Source organism: Rhinolophus ferrumequinum, chromosome 4, assembly GCF_004115265.2.
Source record: "Rhinolophus ferrumequinum isolate MPI-CBG mRhiFer1 chromosome 4, mRhiFer1_v1.p, whole genome shotgun sequence".
Lineage (NCBI taxonomy): Eukaryota > Metazoa > Chordata > Mammalia > Chiroptera > Rhinolophidae > Rhinolophus > Rhinolophus ferrumequinum.
The window spans coordinates 95747576-95768519 of NC_046287.1; the positions used below are offsets into that span (position 1 = coordinate 95747576).

At 40.4% G+C, this 20944-nt stretch overlaps 1 protein-coding gene across 2 annotated transcripts in view; it reads left to right on the forward strand.

Moving 5' to 3' along the window:
- STARD13 (StAR related lipid transfer domain containing 13) overlaps nucleotides 1–20944 on the forward strand; it is a 499960-nt gene that overhangs the window by 142829 nt on the left and 336187 nt on the right. The gene's annotated exons all lie outside the window — the stretch shown is intronic.

The following is a 20944-nucleotide window of genomic DNA, read 5'->3' on the forward strand; positions in this document are numbered from 1 at the left end:
ATTTTACAACTTTTAATTATCTTATATATTTTTTCCTTACATCTAAAAATTTTTTCCCATTTTTAAAAAATTGAATCCAAAAGCATGTCTTCATAAATTCTGACCAATGTTGGAGATAGAGGGATGTCAGCAATAACTTGCAAGATTTTATGGAGTTGCTTATGGTTCTGGATTTTATGATTCCCTGGCTGTTTTACAATGTAAAACAGTAATGATTATTTTGCCAGTAAATATGAAGGGCAAACATGTGTCTTCCTGACAGGAAACCTCAAAATAGATAATTTAGGAGATTACTTCCAAAGGTATGAACAGGGTTGAGGGGAAACAATTCTAAGATGGTTGCCAGCACAATCGTTGGCCTTGGAAGAGGAATGCAGCCATCACCAAACTCCAGCCCGACATAGAAGAGATGGAAGGAGTAAATACCCAGCTCCCGCCCTCCCTGTTCTGGCCCCCTCTGGGTGCCCCATTAATGTGTTCCTTTAGAAACTGTTTCCCACAAAGCAAGATGGAAAGACACAGACAGTGGTTTTAGAGGGTCAAATAGAAAATATTCAGCACGCGTTAAAATATAAATAACATTGTGAGCTACCATTATTAAACATGTAACATGTTCTAGGCACTGTGCTAAGCTATTCACACACATTGCCTATTTAATCCATTCAACAACCTTACAACTAGGCATTATGACCTCAATTTTTTAGAAAAGAGACCTGATTTTCACAACGACGTTGTAAAGTCGGTGGGATGGGTTTTAATGTTATCCTCCTTTTACAAGTGAGAAAACCAAGGCCTACTAAAGGTAATTGACTTGACAAAAGGGGCCAAACCAGTACTTAGGCCGGAGTTTTCATGTTGTTTATCACTGTGCCATGCCAACATACATGGCTTTGAACTTTTGCAATGCCTCTCTTAAAAAATAATAATAGTAATGAATATTACTAAGTAAAAGAAACCAATCTGAAAAGGCTCCAGACTGTTGATTCCAACTATATGACATTCTGGAAAAGGCAAAACTATGGAGACAGTAAAAAGCTCAGTGGTTGCCAGGGGTCAGGGAGGAAGAAGGGAGGAGGAGACAAGCACAGAGGATTTTTAGGGCAGTGAAACTGCTCTTATGACACTATAATGACGGGTACATGCCATTATACATTTGTCAAAATCCATAAAATTTACACCAAAAGTGAAGCCTACGTTGAACTATGGGTTTTGGGTGATAAGGATGTGTCAAATGTAGGTTCATCAGTTGTAGCAAAGATACCACTGGAGGGGGGTGATCGCGGCGGAGTCTGAGTATGTGTGTGGGGGTGGCGGGTACATAGGAAACCTCCGTACTTTCCACACAGTTTTGCTGTGAAACAAAAAGTTCTCTAAAAAGTAAAGTTCACTTTAAAAAACAAGTATTTCTAATTAAAAAAGGAAAAGAAAACCATAGTACAGCTTAATTGTATTTACTTTGATCCACATCACTGATAGATAATATCAAATTTTTATCCATGCCTTTCTTCTCAGAGCATTCCTCAGCCCAAGAGGAAAGCATTTATGAAAAATCAATTCTATTTTTTTAAAGATTAACAATGAAAGTCAGAAAGGAGAAAGCCATTATCTTCAGTAGGATGCTATCCTCTGCTGTCTATCACCTCTTAAGGGAAAGTAATTTATTAAAGAGGCCTATGAGACCTGTCTTAGCTGCTTTTCTAATGTTTTTAACTCTTGTTACTTTATTTTTACAGTAAGCTCTTAGTTATCGTGGGGCAGGTAATTCATTTCCAAATTAACTCATTCAAGATCGGAACAAGGTAATTTTATAAATGATTAGGTAAGAAATTTGGGATATTTCATTTTTTGGTCCACTCAGAACAGAATCTCCCCAACTTTGACTCAACGTGAGTCCTCTGTCAATTGTACTGACATGAGGTGTGGAGAAGAGGAGTGGACGGCCTCAGACGGTACTCTGGGATCTACACAGCCTCCAACAATCTTTTTCTGTTATCTGTTTTTACACTAACGTGTGCCCTGGGCATTCCTTTCAAGAAGCTCACTTATAAACAGACAGCACGCACGCATGGGTCAGCTTGGCAAAAGAGCTTTTTCTGCTGTACTGTGACTCTTTTGGCAGATGGACAATGGACCCTGAAAGCTTCCCTTGCTGTTTTCCTTTTCTTTCTAGAGGGTACTTTCTAAAAGGGAACTCACTGCCATTTCCTCTGCACAAATCCTCAGTTCAGAGGCCCCACCATGAAGGAAGTCTGTCATTGGCTAAATTTCTTCCAAGATAGGAGACAAATCCTCCCATACAGATTTATGTCAGCCTAACGTACATTCACTCATCTCACTTCTTATCATTTTCGTATTTTCTCAGGCTAGCCTGCAAAACCCAATTTCACCCATAAAGTACTGGACATACAGAATGTGGCACATATCTGAGGAACACGTGCTCAGTTCTGCATGTGGCCTGGGTTGACAAACACTGAGTGCAGGGCCTCTCCCAGCTCCAGGCAGGTTTCTCACGGGGACTAGCGCTGTGCAGAGGATGGAGGATAAAGCTGCTTATTTAAGCCTTTATTGCTTGTCAAGACTTTTATGTACTTTTAGTAGAACATTCGCAAAGTTTGGCATATTGACTTCTACCTTGGTCGGACTAGTCATGGCTGTTCCTCTTAGAGGTACTTAGTATCTAATACTCCTTATCCATGATCCAAAATGCAAACAGAGTGATCAATCCTTCAACGTCTTCATATTTCCTTCCGTAGAAAATCAAATTGCTCCACATGTTAGGTAAAACTGTTCACAATTTAGCCACGCCTATTTCTCCCATCTTCCCTTTCATCTCCTCCAACTTTGACTGAGTGTTGCAGCCATATCGAATGACTTTTGTATCCTACTCACACTCCTTGCCTTTGCCTCAGTTGCTCCTTTAACCTGGAATTCCCTTTGTACCTTTTTCACACTGGTTCACTTTACTAGGTTCTCAAGACGCAGTCTATAGGAAGGTTCCTGCTCTTCCAGCATTATATTATTTATATCACATTAATATTATTTATATATTTTTTTGTTTTTCCCTCTTCATTGACTTGAAGCAGTTTGAAGTCTAGACTGTGTCACTTTATCTCAGTAAGTTAAGTGCTTAGCATAGTACCTGAAAATTGTAGGCACTTATAAAATGCTTCAGACCGAGGAATGTTCTAGTTATTCCAGCTTGACGGTCTCCTTTCTTCTGTGCGGTAGTGTAAGGACTTGCTGTTCAGACACATGTGGACTAATGTTGTGGCAAGATTTTAATACTGGAAAGGAAGATAGATACATACATACACACCACAAAAAGTTAATGCATTCCAGGTTGTCAAGAATGGGAGTTTTCAGGGGCTAAGACTTTCTATCTAGGGGAAATTCCTGGAAGAATTTTTCCACTCCTATCAGGAGTCACCCCCCTTTTTGTTCTCTGAGAGTACCAGCGTTTGGGCAGCATCTTCCCTTTCCATTGCTAACTTCTTCGCTTGTGACTATTTCTTTCATTTCTTGATTAGCAAGAAATAGTAGATACAGCAAGAACAGCTCTTTCCTCTGCAAGCCTTCTAAGTGCTTTCATTGGAATTTATAAGAAAAAGATAATGAGCAAAGGGGCTTCACATAATATCCGCCTATTGATACTTTTTTATTCTTCCCAGAAAAGTGTCAGAGGGTGGTAAGACACAGATAGGTCGTGGGACTCTAGTAATGTTTCTCTCTACTTGGAGGCCACCTATGTTCAGTGAATTTCCTGGAGTCTAACTAGAGAAGCTAAGGAAGAGTTAAGAAATAGCCAGGGGTTTCTAAGAGTTGGAATGGAAAGGGGGCTGGAGATCTGGCAGATGATCCTGAACCTTAGCTGGAAGAGAAATAACTGTGGAAATGGGGGAGAGGAGAAGCCTCAGGAGGTGATGCTGGAGGAGGTGTCCTGCCTTTTGATACTTCTTCCTTGCCATTATCTCCAGCATAGCTACAACTTGGATCTCTGTGGTGGACGTTCAAAGCCTTTTTACATGGTCAAAGAGATGAGGAGAAGAATATGTGAAAGACAGCCTCATAGCAGCAGCTGTGACTTTGCCACAAAACGGAGGTAGTAATTCCCAGGGACTATCTGTATGTAAACAGTGGTCAGCAGATATAAAACAGAGACTGCCCCATATTGGGGTTTTCTTGTCGTTTGCTTCGTTTTTAAGCAATATCTTAAAGAATAAAACACTATTCCTTATATTGTGTTCCGTAATTACATCATGACTGACTATTCTAGAGTGTTTAGGTCCTTCCTTTCGTTGCCTGTAGACTTAGAGAGTATTTACCAGAGCTAATATGTATGGAAACTTTCATCTGTAAAAAGACATCTGTTTCAGGAATGTTGCCCAGTTGCGTGGTTGAAAATATGCAGGCACAAGTCGATGTGGCCGCTGCCTTCTTTGAAGACTTGACTAGATGTATCTGCCCATGTAATCACCCCAGCTACCAACCAAATATACTACTTCTCCTCTGAATTATTAAAAAGTATTTTTAAACATGATGTATCTGAAAAATTCAAGGCTTTCATTTTGGTTTGTTTTATAGCCTTTACAGATTAAACACATTCATAGCAGCATCCACTGTTGTAATAAATTCTGTGCTCGGCAGACCTGTGTAGCACAAACGCCTGTGCCAATGTTATGCAGCAGATGGTAGCTGAAAATGATTTAATGTCTATGGAAAGATGGTATTTAGAGAAAATACATTTATGAGTAAAGTAGGATGTACATTTCACAGTGATTTCAAAAGCACATTGAAAAAGTCAGTCAGAAAATAATTTATCGAGTGCCTACGCTGTGTAAAACAGAGAAAGGTTGCTTGTAAGGGTTGCTGTTTTTGTGATAGGTCTTCTGGATGTAGAACTTAGAAGTGTCACTAATGCACCTTCTCTTGCAAGTAGATTGGAGAAATAATCATTTCCTAAGTTTTCAAGGTCTCTCCACTGTTGTTTTCTGTGTTATGAACTTGGAACAGGGATTAAGGACATTTTAGTCATGAAGGACAATGTTTTCTGTGGCTTTTTGAGTCATGTCTTATGACCTTAAGTGACCTATGGAAGACTGGACCTACGTGGATGGCCCAACTCACGAGCAGCTTCCGATTAGGTGAGATATGTAGATTTGGTACATAAACAGCATAGTGAGATCCTAAAGACTTAAAACCTCCAGGAAAATCTCCATCAAGATATTCAAGATATACAGAGTGCAGAAGTGATTGTTCATTTCTGGTCATGAATGTCAGTGTCCTGAAGTACATACGAGATAGGACAATTAAGTTTGTGGACTCATCCTAGAAAAAGTGCTACGTATCTCATTGCTGAATATCACTACGGTCACCTTACAAGTATTCCCCTTAGGAAGCGATGCACCAATGCCAGTGCCTAGTCCACCTTTCAAAGCAATTTTGGAACTCTTTTTCTGGAATGACCATCAGAGCTGTCGTCGTATTACCCTTGATGTCTTGAGTGTCATCAAAATGTCTTCCTTTCAATATTTCCTTGATCTTTGGGTAAAGAAAGAAGTCACTGGGGGCCAGATCAGGTGAGTAGGAAGGGTGTCCCAATACAGTTATTTGTTTACTGGCTAAAAACTCCCTCATAGACAGTGTTGTGTGAGCTGGTACATTGTCATGTCGTGAATTGTTGGCGAAAAGTTCATGTCGTCTAACTTTTTCCCGTAGCCTTTTCAGCACTTCCAAATAGTAAACTTGGTTAACTCTTTGTCCAGTTGGTACAAATTCATAATGAATAATCCCTCTGATATCAAAAAAAGTCAGCAACATTTTTGCAACAAGTTCGCGAACTCAATTGTCAGACCTCATAGTCTTTCGTAATTACACGACTGTTCCTGGAGAGCGAGTGGGGCGGATGAGCTGCTCAGCTGTGCCAGTGGCCCCGGTCTACCTGGTCTGTCTTCTCTGTGCTCCCCAAACTGCTGTAACCAAAAGATGGAATTTCTTTCCCCACACTGAAGACCGTAGACCCATAAACTGCTACCCACCTCCAACCTTCATGGAGCAGAAATGATGTTTCCTCTAAGCTTCCTAATTTTCACACCATTTTACTGGAGGAAATCAGAGAGATTGTTCTGCTGTGAGGAAGAATGCTATGAATTTGCCATGCCTGAAATAAAATGTCTTAAAAGACTTGACATGACTTTTTTAGCCACGAATATGTTCATATCTTGGTGGATTTAAGGAATAGCCACATGTAGACAGCTTTCTAATATTTCATTTTATATTCATTAGAATTTATTAGAATATATATATATATATATATATATATATATATATATATATATATATTAGATTTCTGTCAATAAAGAGCAATAAAGCTGAGGAAATCAAGCAGTGAGTGGACTGCTGATTACCAGGAGAGACAGGCAACTTGGTTGAATAAATTCACACTAACGTGTGAATTACTGAAATTCCTTTAACACTCTCAGGACTATTTGTATTTTTAAAAGATTCTCTTAACCCAAATAAATCTGTGGTGGGGGTAATTCTGGCAGTGTAACACAGTGAAATAAAAACAAATCAAGCAATGCACAGGAAACTGTTTCAGAGGCAGGGGGCAGAGCTCGGGAGACCAGCCCCCTACATGGTTTCCTGCTTTCCCACAGCCTTTTCACTGATTCCCTAAAAGCCTCCAGTGTGTTTTTAATGGGTCCCAGGCAGAACATGAGACTGGAGAAAGAAAGTGCAGCCAGGGCCGGAAGAGGCAGCAGGTAGAGGACCTGTAGAGAGGACCTGGAGACAGGCAGGTGGGTCTTTCTATATTCTGGTCTTTGTAAGTCAAGTTTGAATACATCAGGGACTCACAATGCTTGGTTATAAACATGTCTGTGCATGGATTGATTTGTCTGTAAAAAAACAGAAGAAGTGTAGAAATAATGGCAAACCACAATGGAGAAAATAAGTGTTGCTGTTTATGTCAAGCACTTGGAAAATATTCAGCCCCATTGCTCCCTCGGGCTGCCTACGAACTTCCTTCAAGAAAAACACTACTGGTTTCACCATCCATTTCTGTTAACTCCACATTCTCAGAGGAACCTGTATGCACTCCCTGAATATCAGGAAGAAATTTCTTTCACTCCATGTGGAACTGTCTTACTGGGTGTAATTTTCCAAGAAGTAGGTTTTGCTTTCCAGACCAGTAGGAATATTTGTGAATATTCTCCTATGTCTCTGCCTACTTTCTTCTAAGTCTCCAGACTTACGAATTAAGGAATACAAGATGTTGGGTTTTTTGTTTGTTTGTTTGTTTGGTTTCCATTTCTAATGGAATAATTGCAGGGCCAGCATACTTGCTATGAGTAGCAACGAGTGCTTATATCTAATAAACTGATGTGGGCTGAGATACTCCTCTTTGGCTAAGACAGAGGTAATCAAACAGAATGATTAGTGGGAATGTTATTTCCTGTGGGAAAAGAAAATAGGTCAAGAGATTGGGCTTGTACTGAGCGGGAGGAACGAGGGGAGCTGGGGTAAAGACCTAGGATGCAAAGTTAAAAGCTCTAGGTGAGCACTACCCACAAAAGTATGATGTAAACCCCGTATGTAACTAAATTTTCTAGCCACTTTTTTTTTTTTAAAGGAACAGGGGAAATTAAGTAATGTTAATACTATATTTTATTGGAACCAATATATCTAAAATGTCATCATTTTTAAATGTACTCAACACACAGAAATTACCACTGAGATATTTACTTCCATTTGGGACTACTAAGTCCTCAAAATCTGCTCTGCATTTTGTACTTCTGGCATACCTCCATTCAGATTAGCCCCACTCCGCGCGCTCACCGGCCACATGTGGCTAGTGGACAGAGCAGCTCTAGGTGCTAAGGCAGGAGGAAAGACGTTGTGATGCCCCAAACCATTGATTTACTTATTTGTAAACAATTAAATAATCTTATAGAATCCAAGTCAGAGCATTAAACAAATAATGAGAGAAAGTTTGGAGAATCACCTAACTGGAGAGTTATCCCCAAGAAATACGAATATAGTAAAAAAAAAAATACAGTGAATGTTTAAATGAAAAAAAGTGTATTATAGTAAAAGAAACATTTCCATTAGTCCCCCTCAAAATACTCCCCCTTGCTTCGAACACACTTATTCCATTGTTCTTGCCACTTTCTGAAACAGTTCTGGAAGTCCTCTTTCATGAGTGTCGTTAGTTGTGCTGTTGTGGCTGCCTCGATGTCCTGAATCGTTTCAAAATGTTTACCTTTCATGGTCAGTTTGATTTTGGAGACGAACCAGAAGTCACATGGTGCCAGATCCGGTGAATAAGGTAGATGAGGACACACTGTAATGTTTTTACTTGACAGAAATTGCTATACCAGAAGCGATGTGTGACACAGAGCGTTGTCATGATGGAGAATAAAGTAAAGACACTCACGAAAGAGGACTTCCAGAACTGCTTCAGAAAGTGGCAAGAAGGATGGGATAAGTGTGTGGAAAGTGAGGGGGAGTATTTTGAGGGGGATCAATGGCAATATGTCTTTTACTGTAATAAATTTCTTTTTATTTAAACATTCGCCATATCTTTTGATCATACCTTGTAGACCAGTAAAGAAAGATTTATGTGACTAGAGTAGAAATTACTGAGTTAGGCTTCCCACAGCTGTAAAGGGATCAGTTTTTACTTTGAATAAAAGGATGAACTTGGAGTTGATTCAAAGATGATATTGGTTTTCTTAATTAAGAAAAGCAGCTCTGCCCTAAATAAGAGTGGAAGATGAATTCCAAATGCAATGACTCTTAAAATGCCAGGAATATATAATGCTAACAGGCCAAGAGGATGTCCTGAATCTAATCTGCATAATTACCTCCCTGAGCTTAAATGAGCTCCCAAATCTCCTTTCTGCAATAAAGTAATTTTTAATTATATGCAGTGCTTTGCTAATTGTGAAACTCATATATATAGGTGGGTTATTGTTATTGACTAAGGCAACTGCTGTTCTGTGGTGGTGAGTCCTCAGGGACGCCTACCAGGGAAAATCCATCTTCCTAGAGCATCATTAAATGTTAGAAACTTGCTTCCTGGGGGAAGGGGTACAGAGAGTTTGTGGAGGTGAGGAAGCACCCTCGTTCTGTTAGGGGCAATTTTAGATTTGTTTTATCAAAACATTTATTACCCATCTTTAGAGCTTTCGGTCTATCACTCTCACTATATATCTAGTGTGATGGTATGTATTGCTCAATAATTAGTTTTGGGTTTTTTTCTCTCCCTTCATTGTGGGCTTTTGGTGGCTTCATAAAAGAAATAAATTGCTCTTCTTGGACACACAAAATAGAGATTGGCCGGCAATTTAAAGTTAAGATTTCCCAGGAGAATCATCACGACCAACACAATCACACTGACACTCCTATACGCTGGGAAATCTTAAAACAAGGCCAAGATTTTTATGATCCCCACTTTCTACTGCCCAAAAAGCTTTTCTACCTTCATGTCTCCTGTGCCAGCTATAGCTGCATTTTCCCAGTCGTGTCCCTTTGGCAGACACAGACATACACGGAGGTTCCTAACATCAGCCATTTCAAGTAGCTCTCGGTCTTGTCGGGACACTTTATATGTGAGAAAATTACTTTCTTGGAAAAGGGCTTTAGACGACACAAACACATTTTTGCATCAGGTAACAGCTGGAAATTAGTGCACCCTGGACCTTTTATAGATGGCCTGTTCTGCAATACGCCATGTAATTATGATAATAGACTTATTAAAGTATAAGGTTTTCTCACACATGAACCCATTTAAGCCTCACAACCCCCTTGCCAGGGCGTGTGAAAGATTCCACTGTTTTGATCCAGGATCTGCAGCCCAGAACATTGGAATGACTTGACCAAAGTCACACAGCTGTTATTTAACACAACCAGCGTTCTAATGCTTGTCTCTTCACCCTATGCCCTCCTCTTTTACATCTTTGAAGGTTGTTTCACAGGCCATGCAACCTGGAAGCAATAAATGTAACCACACACGGATTTAAAGGCGCTGCTCCCGTTTATTAGAATTCCAGCTCTACAATTTTTGCCATCTTGTTCTAGGGCTTCAGGGTCTTTTTCTCCCCTAAGAATCTTGTCGCGGGTAGGGTGTTAGGGAGAGAAATTCACATGTGTTTGGGACTTGGATTTGTCAACTCCATGGTGGCAGGCAGAGTTTTCATTATTTTATGATCCAGTTTGGAATTCATGATGTCATCTATGGCTGGACATGTGGAGCAGCTGAAAGCCTCCCAAGGTATGGAGGCTGCCCAAGTGTTACGTTCTGTCACGTGTTACACTGCTCCGGCTCTAGGCTGTTCCTGGGTGCAGCTCGGAGCTCCAGGTGCAAGGGCATCCCTGAGTGGGCAAGTGCCCTTCGTCGCACCCCCACCCACTGCTTCCATTGTTACAAATGCTGTTAAACACTGCCCTCATCAGAGTTGTTAAGGAAACTGCTCTTTTCAATTTGACTCCCTTTGTATTGTGTTCCCCTCTTCCTGAGAGGTCCACAGGGGCTGAGCCAGAGAAATGTCCAGATAACAAGCCCCAGCTGTTCCATTCCTCCCACAATGCCCCACTGAGTTTACACACAGTTGCCCTGCCTTTGGATGAGTTATTTCCCTGAATACCCTTAGCTCCCTCCAGCCCAGGGACTGCTGGGCCCACGCCACCCTTCCTCCCCACTGGTCACATGTTCTATAGTACAGGTTCTCAAGCTAAGATATCTAGTCACAACTGTTAGAATGATTTTCCCCAAATAGTCTCTCCATTTTTTCAGTTATCCTTTGTGAACATCTATTGGATCAAAGCCAGATTTTTCAGCCTGAACATCAAGATCCTTTACCAACTGTAGGGACGGAGTCCCAGAGAGCAGTTTCCAGGCTCTTGGCCTTACGTGGAAAGGTGCTCACTCGGGTAGTAGATGGCCATCAGCTGTGATTGGATGGCCATCAGCTGGAACTAGATTAGTGGCCATTAGCCACTAATATAACTGCTGTGGCTAGCGCGGATTGTGGCTAGCAAGTGCGGTTAGGAAGCAGATTATATGTTGATCCTCCTTCCTGTATCTCACCCAGCCGCCAGCAAGACTGAGGTGCAGGAAGACCCCTCTTTGGAGTACTGGCAGATGTTTGCTTTTGTGTCTTGACCAGGTGCCATCGAGAATATAGTGGTCTGAATCCCCTGTCCGTGGCTCTGTTGGTGTTCCTTTTCGGCCTCACCATATTCTGTGTCCACACGCCAAGAGCAGGACCAGAGACCTTGCATTACACCAACTGTTCATTTTATCTTATTTTCTAATTTTCATGCCCCTGTGTGGCGACAGAGCCCCAGAAAGCAGTTTCCAGGCTCTCGGCCTCACATAGAAACGTGCTGGCTCAGGTTGTAAATAGCCATCAACTGTGATTGGATGGCCATCAGCTGTGGCTAGTTGGCCGTCAGCTGTAACCAGTGAGCCATTGGCCACTAATGTAACTGCCGTGGCTACGCTAGCAGAAATGGGGGCTAGCAAGAAGGTGGTGGCTGAGCCTGCAAGCGGTGCAGTGAGGGTTGAGAATTGTGTGGCTCCTGTTTCCTGTTTCTCCAACCCAGCCGCCAGCGAGACTGTAGTGGTATGACTCCCCTACCTATGGCTCCGTGGGTGTTCCTTTTTGGCCTAGCCATGTCCTGCGTTCTTATGTGGGGAGCGGGACCAGAGACCCCACGTGACACCCTGCATGACAGCCTCCATCCTCAGGATGCCAGAGAGAATTTGTATGTAATGGGCAGTTTCTACATATATCAATGAGTTAATTAAGTAAATGACAAGTTATGGGCAATAGATTTGAGACTGATTTTTCTTTCTCGGATGTATTTCTAGATAGTTTAATTAGTGCTTAAACTATTTGTTCAAACTACACAGTTATTATTTATCACCAGTGGCTTTTCCATCTTCTCTTCCTTATAAACCTTCATGAATATAACTTGGCAATGGATTACTAGGGTCTTCTATATTAACGAGGGAAACCACATTATTTAGCACAGAATTGTATTGGTTATTAAACAAACCAGACCTCAAGTTAAACAGAAACTCACTCGAGCTCCTAATATGAGGAAGGTTATAGTAATTTAGATCTACTCTGTAAAAACACTAGCAGATACTTGTATGAATACATAATATCGTAGCATAAAAAAACCTGTAAACTTTGTGAGAGCATTAGTACAAGCAGTTTTATGTGGTGTAGAGTTTAAGAATGAGTCATGAGAATTGTATATTCAGAGAGGATATGGCCAGGGTAAAGAAAATACATCAGCACTTACTTCCTTTTTGGAGAGACTTCAAGAAGGAAATGAGATTTCCAACACTCCTGCTATGAGGAGGAAGAAGCTGAGGTTTGTTGAGGCCAATGAATCATAGTCTTTCCTCCAGATTCAAAACCAACTGAGAAATACCTACAGGTGTTGGAAGGAGCTCAAAGTAAAAACTTGATTGCTGATAGAGATTCACTGGAGACCATGCCTTGGACCCCCAACTTGCTTTCCTATTTTTTCCTTACTTTTACCATGTATAGAACATTCTCACTGGTCCCAGGAAGATCAGCTGGATATTTCCAGGCCTCCTTTGTGGACGAGAGAGGATGCTGAGGAAGGAACACCGGCCAGCTCTGGAAGGAGAGATATCAGAATGGACTGCATGTTCCTCATGACCCTTTCTCCTCTCTCACCAATCAGATCAGTCAGGTGTCTGCAAACTATTCCTGTCAAAGGCCAGATAGCAAATATTTTAGGCTCTGAGGCAACATGATCTTTGTTGCAACCACTCAACTCTGCTGTTGTTACATGAGAGCAATGATATGTAAATATGTAAATAAATGAGGATAGCTGTTGTGTTCATTTACTAGGATGGCCATAACAGAGTACCACAGAATGGGTGCCTTACACATCAGAAATATGTTGTCTCGGTTCTGGAGGTTTGAAGTCTGAGACCAAGATGTGGGCAGCGTTGGTTCCTTCTGCAGGCTGGGAGGGAGAGTCTGTTCCGTGCCTCCCTTCTGGCTCCTGGTGGTTTGCTGTCAGTCTTCAGTGTTCCTTAGTCTGTAGAAGCATCACCCTGATCTGTGCTTTCATCTTCACATAACATGTCTCTGTGTCCAAATTTCCCCATTTTATAAGGACACCAGTCACATTGGGTTGGGGGGCAGTGGGGACAGAGCCCCAAAAAGCAGTTTCCAGGCTCTCAGCCTCACATAGAAAGGTGCTGGCTCAGGTAGGAAGTGGCCATCGATTGTGATTGGATGGCCATCAGCTGTAACCAGTGAGCCATTGGCCACTAATATAACTGCCGTGGCTAGGCTAGCAGAAAATGGGGGCTAGCAAGAAGATGGTGGCTGAGCTAGCAAGCACGGATTGCAGTTAGGATGGTGGGTTGCGGACAGTGTGGATCCAGCCTCCAGTGAGAGTATAGTGCCACCAGCGAGAATATACTAGTATGACTCCCCTATCTATGGCTCCGTGGGTGTTCCTTTTTGGCCTCACCATATCCTGCGTTTTTATGTGGGGAGCGGGAGCAGAGACCCCGCAGGCCGCCCCGCATGACACATGGCGCAGCGAGCAGGGTCCTCCGCATGACAGGGGCCCACTCTACTCCAGTATGACCAGTATTAACCAATTATATCTGTAACGACCTTTTTGAAGTACTGGGCGTTAGGACTTCAACATATGAATTTGGAGACACAATTCAACTCATAACATGGACACGAAATGTTGAATTTCACATAAATGTAATGTGTCATGAAATATGCTTCTTCTCATTTTTTCCCGACCATGTAAAACATATAAATGTGCGTAGGCCATCAAGGGCTGTAGAGGACCATGCTCTGTGATAAATCACTCCTGAGGAGGGGAGGATTAAGTGAGGGAGGAATTGGGGGATGGAAAGTGTTCCTCTAGTCACCTCTCCAGAAGGGTGGGTGGCCATTCCCTGCCCTCCCTGGAAATATGAGGAATGAGATAATAAATGCCCCACATCGTAAAGCCTAAAGGACCGCAGCTACCTGGGAGGCAGATTATATTCCACGCAGAACTGGAGGCATTAGCAAGGATGGTAGAATGGAAAAACAAACAAACAAACAAAAACAAAGGGGAACAAAAACCCAGGAGATAAATCAGAAAGGCTAGGGAAGGATTTGTAAGTATAACGTACAGTCTTCATTTTAGAACATTTAAAAAACACAGTAGGGCCTATAAGAAATTGATCAACATAGTGAAGATAATTGAGGAGGAGAAGGAATTGAAGTAAATCCACAAGTATTAAATCTGGAGAGAAAGGTCATGCAAAAGTCTAGACTGAGGCAAGGACCTGACTGAAGCTATGGTTACAGAGTGATAAAAAGTATTAAATGAAAAGCATCTTTCTTTGTTCTAAGAACTCTATCTTTTCTCTAAGACTTAGTTGCAAGCTCTTTGTTATACGTTCTTACAATACTTATTACTCCCCATCTTGGAAGAAATGCAAGTGAGACTTTGATTTTCTCTGTAAAAGTTTGCTCACCTAAAGGGTTTTTAGTGCATGTAGAGATCCTTTTAGTGAGCAATCTGCTTTAGGCACTTAACTTCTTGTGATTGATCTTGGTCTTTAGTTTCCAGTGGTTTGCTGTGTAACCTTTATTACAAGCTTTTATGAGTCAAGAAATGATTGTGAGGGGTGGTCTTAAAGGACATGCTACCCACACCTGCCTTTCACCTAGAATACTCTATAACATCTGCTCAAAAATCAAACCACCTGACCAAGAACAGATCATGTGTAATTTTAACCCTCCTCCAGAACTGCCTTCTTAGATTTATAACTTAACAAGGGCCTCTGAGCTTTTTCCACAATTGTCATAAAAAGAACATTTCTACATCTTGTAGGAGATTCTCATAAAGACTCTTGTTTATATTATTTGGTGCTAGTGTATGAAGTTCTAGGTTATATGTTACTTCGAGACGTTAGTGCTAGAAATAAGATAATCTCTCTCCGACGAGCTAGTTCCCTTCACTAAAGATAACCACACTATAGAACTTGTCAATTCCCATTGTGCTTTGCCTTTTCAGAAGCTCGGAGACAAGTTTTGTTCTTAATTCTAATAGAGACTCAACCTAGGATTTTCAGTTCAGCTTCCTCCTTCACTTCATAATTTGGACCTTTTTATGTTTAACTTGCTTCAGTGGTTTTATTACACAATGCCTTTTACTGAAAAGAGACTCAAAACTTTTTTGAATGTAAGTAGGATATAAATAATAAATGATTTGCTCTCACCACTTTGTCCAGGGGGATTATCCCCTAACATAGGTTTTAGTGACCTTAGTTACCTCCTAATGCCACCTCAGGTCACAGTGATTTTTTCTTTCTCCCATAGATACTTTATCAATGATTCCTCTATGAGTGCTATAGTTGTTAAAGAAACAAATACATACTGGACTCCAGAAATACATCAAGTTTTTTTTAACAAAGAAATCATTGTTTTAGTGGCACTTCAATTATTTCTTTTTGAAAGAATTAAAATTAAGTAAAAATCATTTTAATTGTGTTTGTTAGGATTCTTTTGCTTGAAAGTGACAGAAACTTAACTCAGATTCACTTTAGCACAAAAGGTATCTATTGACTCAAATAATGTGAGAAGCCAAAACTTATCTGTCTAGCTTTCAGTATGGCTAGATCCAGGAGCTCAAAATAAGACTTTTTCACTCACCTCTCTGCTTTACTAAGCCAGGTGTTGGCTCCATTATCGGGCAGTCTCTCTCCACAAAGCAGCAAAAATGACCAGCAATACTTGTGGGTTTACATTATACTGGCAGCTGTATTTCTAATTTTTTAAAAAGTCTATTTTTCAACACCTCCAACAAAAATCCCAGCGAGAGCTTTTATTGCGCTGACCTTGGTCACGTGACCTTTGCTGGACTTAATCCCTGTGGCTGAAGAAATCCAGTACTTAACTGGTCAGACTCCTGGGATGTGCTCATTCCTAGAGCCAAGGAGATGCGATTGATCCCATCCAAACCCCCTGGACTCAGGATGAGGGAGAGATAATTCCCAAAGAGAGTCCAGGCTGAACAAAACAGGTTAATTCCATCTCCCATTATGTTTCCACCTGCTGGCTTCCTGGCATCCGCATATACCTTCTTACACAATTCCTCAAATGGCCCTGGCTAATAAAATGCAAATACACCTCTACAAGGAAAATTGCTCTCACCTTCACTCTAAAGAGAGACAACTCTTAGGCTCATTCAGTTATTGCCCTCAACTTTAATTTCAGGATGTCTAAGTTACGACATTTTTCTTGGTTGGGTCTAAACGTAGCTGCTCATGTCTAGGTAATCTTTGGCTAAATGATATATTTAACACTATCAGTTAATAGTGGTGGACAGAAAACACTATTGCTGCAACAAAGCTTCCATTTGGGAAAGGGAGGGAAGGGCACCCACTAAACAGTGATCTCAGGTTCATAGCAGTCATCTCGTGCCAGACAGAGAGAGAGCAAGAACTCCCTGATCTGGCAGTGGACGGAGATCTTTGTTCAAGAATCTAGCTGGCCTCTTTCGGCTTCCTGGGAGTTACTCCCTGTTCCATTGTCCTGCAGTTACATGGCAGGTGCACACTGGGGAGGCTTTCATCCTAACAGCTAAGACATTTCAGTTCCTTCTGCCTGTTGGTGCAGGTTTGGGGGCTGAAATTTGCCTCGTGAGTTGGGCATTCTCAGGGCTGTTTGGTGAGCCTTGGCATTTCTCTGGCAAAGCTACTGGTTCTCCTGGTAGAACTGTTGGTCTGTGTGTTTCCTGAATATTCCCTGGATTGACTCTTGTATAGTCGCAGCCCGTCACTCTGGTTCCAGCCCTCCTTGGTTCTTCCTCTGAGCAATCTGCCTTTATGGCCTGCCCTTCCCCCATGCTGTCTGGACCTCAAACTGGGAGACAATGAGCTGGGGTCACTTCTAACCACCCCTCCCCTTTTAGGGCTGTGGGGTTCCTGAGGATGGTTTTTAGAGAGTTGTAACAGTTCTCTGTGTTACTCAGGGAATGTACAGCAGGAAGAGTTTAGAAATGGTCCTCCAGCTCCCTGGCTCACAGGACCCCAATCTTTTCTCCCATTATGTTTTCCTCTTTAGCATGGGGCAGAGATCGATACACCTGCCATTCCAAAAGGTGCATGGCTACTGGCCATTTTGGAGTGTCAGGCACAGGCAGAAAGGATGACTCTTAGTAAGGACTGAATCTCTTTTTCTCTCAGCTTCCAGACCTGCCAGATTAAGCTGAAGCCCATCTTTTTCTTGGAAGGCTGAAAGAAGTAACCAATACCCTCCAAGATTCTGACACTTCTTTTCTGAGCCCCTGGAACTTTATTCTTGATCTCTAAGTGATGTGAATTCTAAGATACATTAGGCACCTTTCCACTGACTGCTTTGCTAGCAAATAACAGCTTTTGCCCTTTTCCCAGGCGGGAATGGACGCATCCTCCACCTACTTCCACTCAGCCGGGATCACATTTTGAGGTCTCTTATTTGTAACATTCCACTTCTAGGTATCAAATTCTGTATTTGTTAAGATTCATTTCGGTGCAAGTGATGGAAATCCAGTTCATGAAAGTTTAAATAGAAGGAATGTGTTGGCTTTCATAACCAGAAAGGCCAGAGATGAAACTATCTCCAAAGGGTGTTTGTTACAGAGGTTTAATGTCATCAGGACACTTTTTGTCCCTTCTCTTTACTACCTGTGTTGGCCACATTCTAATATCGGGGGTGCCAAAGAAATATACACACATGACTTGTGTTCATCTTTTATTATCAGTGTACGTTATTACAATTTTAATACAGTTTTTCCCTTTTTTTAAAATATGTATACATTTTTTGGCACCCTCAGTAGTTTTCCCGCTTTTAAGCAAAGAGAGCCACCCACAGCTCTAGGCTTGCACCTTTCTCAGAGCTGGCAACACAGCCAAAATTGTAAAAGCAGAGATTCCCTCTGGGCCCTCTGAGTCACCTGCTCCCTCCACAGGATGTAGTACTCTGACAGGTAAGGTCTGAGGCTCATGCTGACCTACCCCTGATCCAGAAGCCACTTAGACTGAGAATGGCAAGGGGGCGGTTTTTCCCAAAGAGATGGAAGGTCAAAAAAACTATGTCCCCAATTTGATTAAGTCACCTTAAAAAAAGAAGGTAAATACTAAACACAATTCAATCTTAGTTCTATAATCATATAATTTTTGAACAAGTATTATTTCTATAGCACAGTACTTCTCAAATATGTTGGTCTCAAGACTCCTTAACTTTTAAAAATTATCAAGGACTCCAAAAAGCTTTTGTTTATTTGGGTTATAGCTATTTGATATTTACTGTATTAGAAATGAGAAATTTTCTGTTCATTAGAAATTGGAGCAGACATTTAAAATTATTTTTATAAATTCATTTAAAAATAACAATAATAAACTCATTACATGTTCACAATTTAATGAGCCATATTTTCCAAAACAAAAAAAAAAGAAATTTAGTAACAAGAATTTCACATTTATTAAACTGGCTGCTTTGCTAGTTTTTTCACATTATTGCAAATCACTTTAATGTCTGACTTACTAGAAGATAACACTGGATTTTTATATCTGCTTCTGCTTCAATTTATTGCTATGTTGTTTTGGTGGAAGTATATGAAAAATAATCTAGCTTGATACAGTTATGAAGTTGGAAAAAAGAGGCATATTTGAATAATAGCCTTTTTAGGTAATTATGCATATTCTTCTTTTATACTACACCAAAACCCAATAAATAGTAATTTCTTGATATGCAGAATCTGAATCCTTATCAATGAACTTTTCGTATTCCGTTACATTTAAAATCCATTGTTCTAGTTTGCACTTTCAATGTATCTTTTACCCACGCATGACTTTGTAACATCATGTCTTGGTTATTTATGTTGCTTATACAGATCTTCCAAATGTTGACACATTTCAGTACATAATATAAAAAAAAATCATATTCATTTATATCACACAATTCTTAGTAAAGTCTTTAATTGTTTGAAAGCTGTCAAGCTCAAAATAGTAGATACAAATTTTCCAAATTCTAATTCTCTCTTGAAAGGTTGAATTTTATCACTGGCAACAAATATTATCACTTTTACTTTAAGTGACAGTCTCACTTTGTTACTTTTGAGAAGATGTCTTTTAGATACCCCGGTCTGAATAAATATAGTCTGTCACTTCTTTCAAGTAAAAATGATCCCCCATGGAAAAAGCATCGAAGATGTTCAGCAACTCAATCACACATGCTTTTCCTCAAGCCAACCATCATATTTTCCTATGCAAACCAAAGTGCTTTATGCTTTCCTCCTGTGTTGTTATACAGAATATTAAAAAGATGTATAACTCAGGGTCGAGATTTCATGAAATAAATAATTTTCACTTCTTCATCAAGGGCATCATTCTTAAGTGAAACTTGAGCTTCATTTGTCCCCTGCTAGTGCAGGGCAGTGAAGAGTACAGTGTCTTTAAGGATAGTCTGGGGTCACTTGTGCTAAAGCACCAACAGTTTTACTCACCACTCTTTTGCACCATCAGCACAAATGTCAACAAAGTGAAAAAGGAAATGCCATCTTAATATAATAAAAGAAATACTTTTTGACCTCACAAACCTCCCGAAAGATCAGAGATTTGCACCCCACCCCCAGGGATCTGCGGACCACACTTTGAGAACCACAGCTATTCTTGTAAGAATTGAAACAAAGACATTTTATTCAGATCCACCATAAAAGGAACCATGAACATGAGCTGCTATTTTTGGCTAGTCCCCTGTCTTTATCTGTCGTTTTTGTCATTGTGACAGTACATGTCAACCTAGACTTGAATATTCTGTTGTGAATTTCCTGTGAGGATTCGGGGAGAAAAAAATCAGTTTATAATAAATAGTTAAGTCAGGAAATGTTGATTGTTGGCAAACTTGTTTGCCAGACAAATTTAAAAATTGTCTTACAAAAGTAAGATGTGTATTGAAATGTTTGTTGCTTAAGAATAATTTTAAGGGATAATATTAATGTTTTAGTGTTAGATATATATATACATGTAAAATCCTACACAATTTTTCTAGTTTAAAATATTTAATTTTGTTCCACTATATATGAAATTTGTGTGTGTGCACGCGTGCGTGTGCGTGTGAAATTACTGTGTCTTTAAAAACATTTGTAAGTTAATTTTGTGTGAATTTTCGGTTACTTATTTAATTAATACTGAATTATTTTTTAGGAATAGAGAAACCCAAATTTGGATTCCAGCCATACCATTTGACAACTAATTGATGTTGGTTCTTTAACCTCCCTAAGCCTCTGTTTCCTCATTCGTAGAAAATGGGGGACCTTTTGTACAAATGATGTAATGGTATAACAAATGTGAAACTTAAGTTCTGATTGCCACATAGAGAACTCTCAATATTTATTTCCTTCTTTCCACCCATTTACTTCCTCAGTGCATAGTGCAAGAGCAACAAACATTGATTGTAGATTCATGTAGTTAGGAGGGAGTGTTGGTCTTTCTCCGTCAGTTCTAACCTAACACCCCAACTGCCATGAGCCTAATTTGGGGAACAGGCTTTCTCTGAGGCAGACCAAGATGCAGGCTGTAACTGAAAGGCTTTGTCACAGAAGTAGGACCTTTCCAGAAATATCTCAAATAGAATAACTATTACTGCCATTCCCCTGATGTAATTTATTTTAGGAGGATCTATGAATAATTTCAAAGGGAATTAAGACTGGTAGAAGAGGAAAGTGTGATGTGGTGGGAGTTTTTGTTGTTGTTTTCAGATTTTATTTTTTTGACATCATAAAATTTTTTCCAATAGTTACTACCGTTTTCCTTGAAGAACAATCATCCTAGCATTCATTATAGCATTTGTACTGAAGCATTATTTGATAATCCTTCAAACAAGTTAGT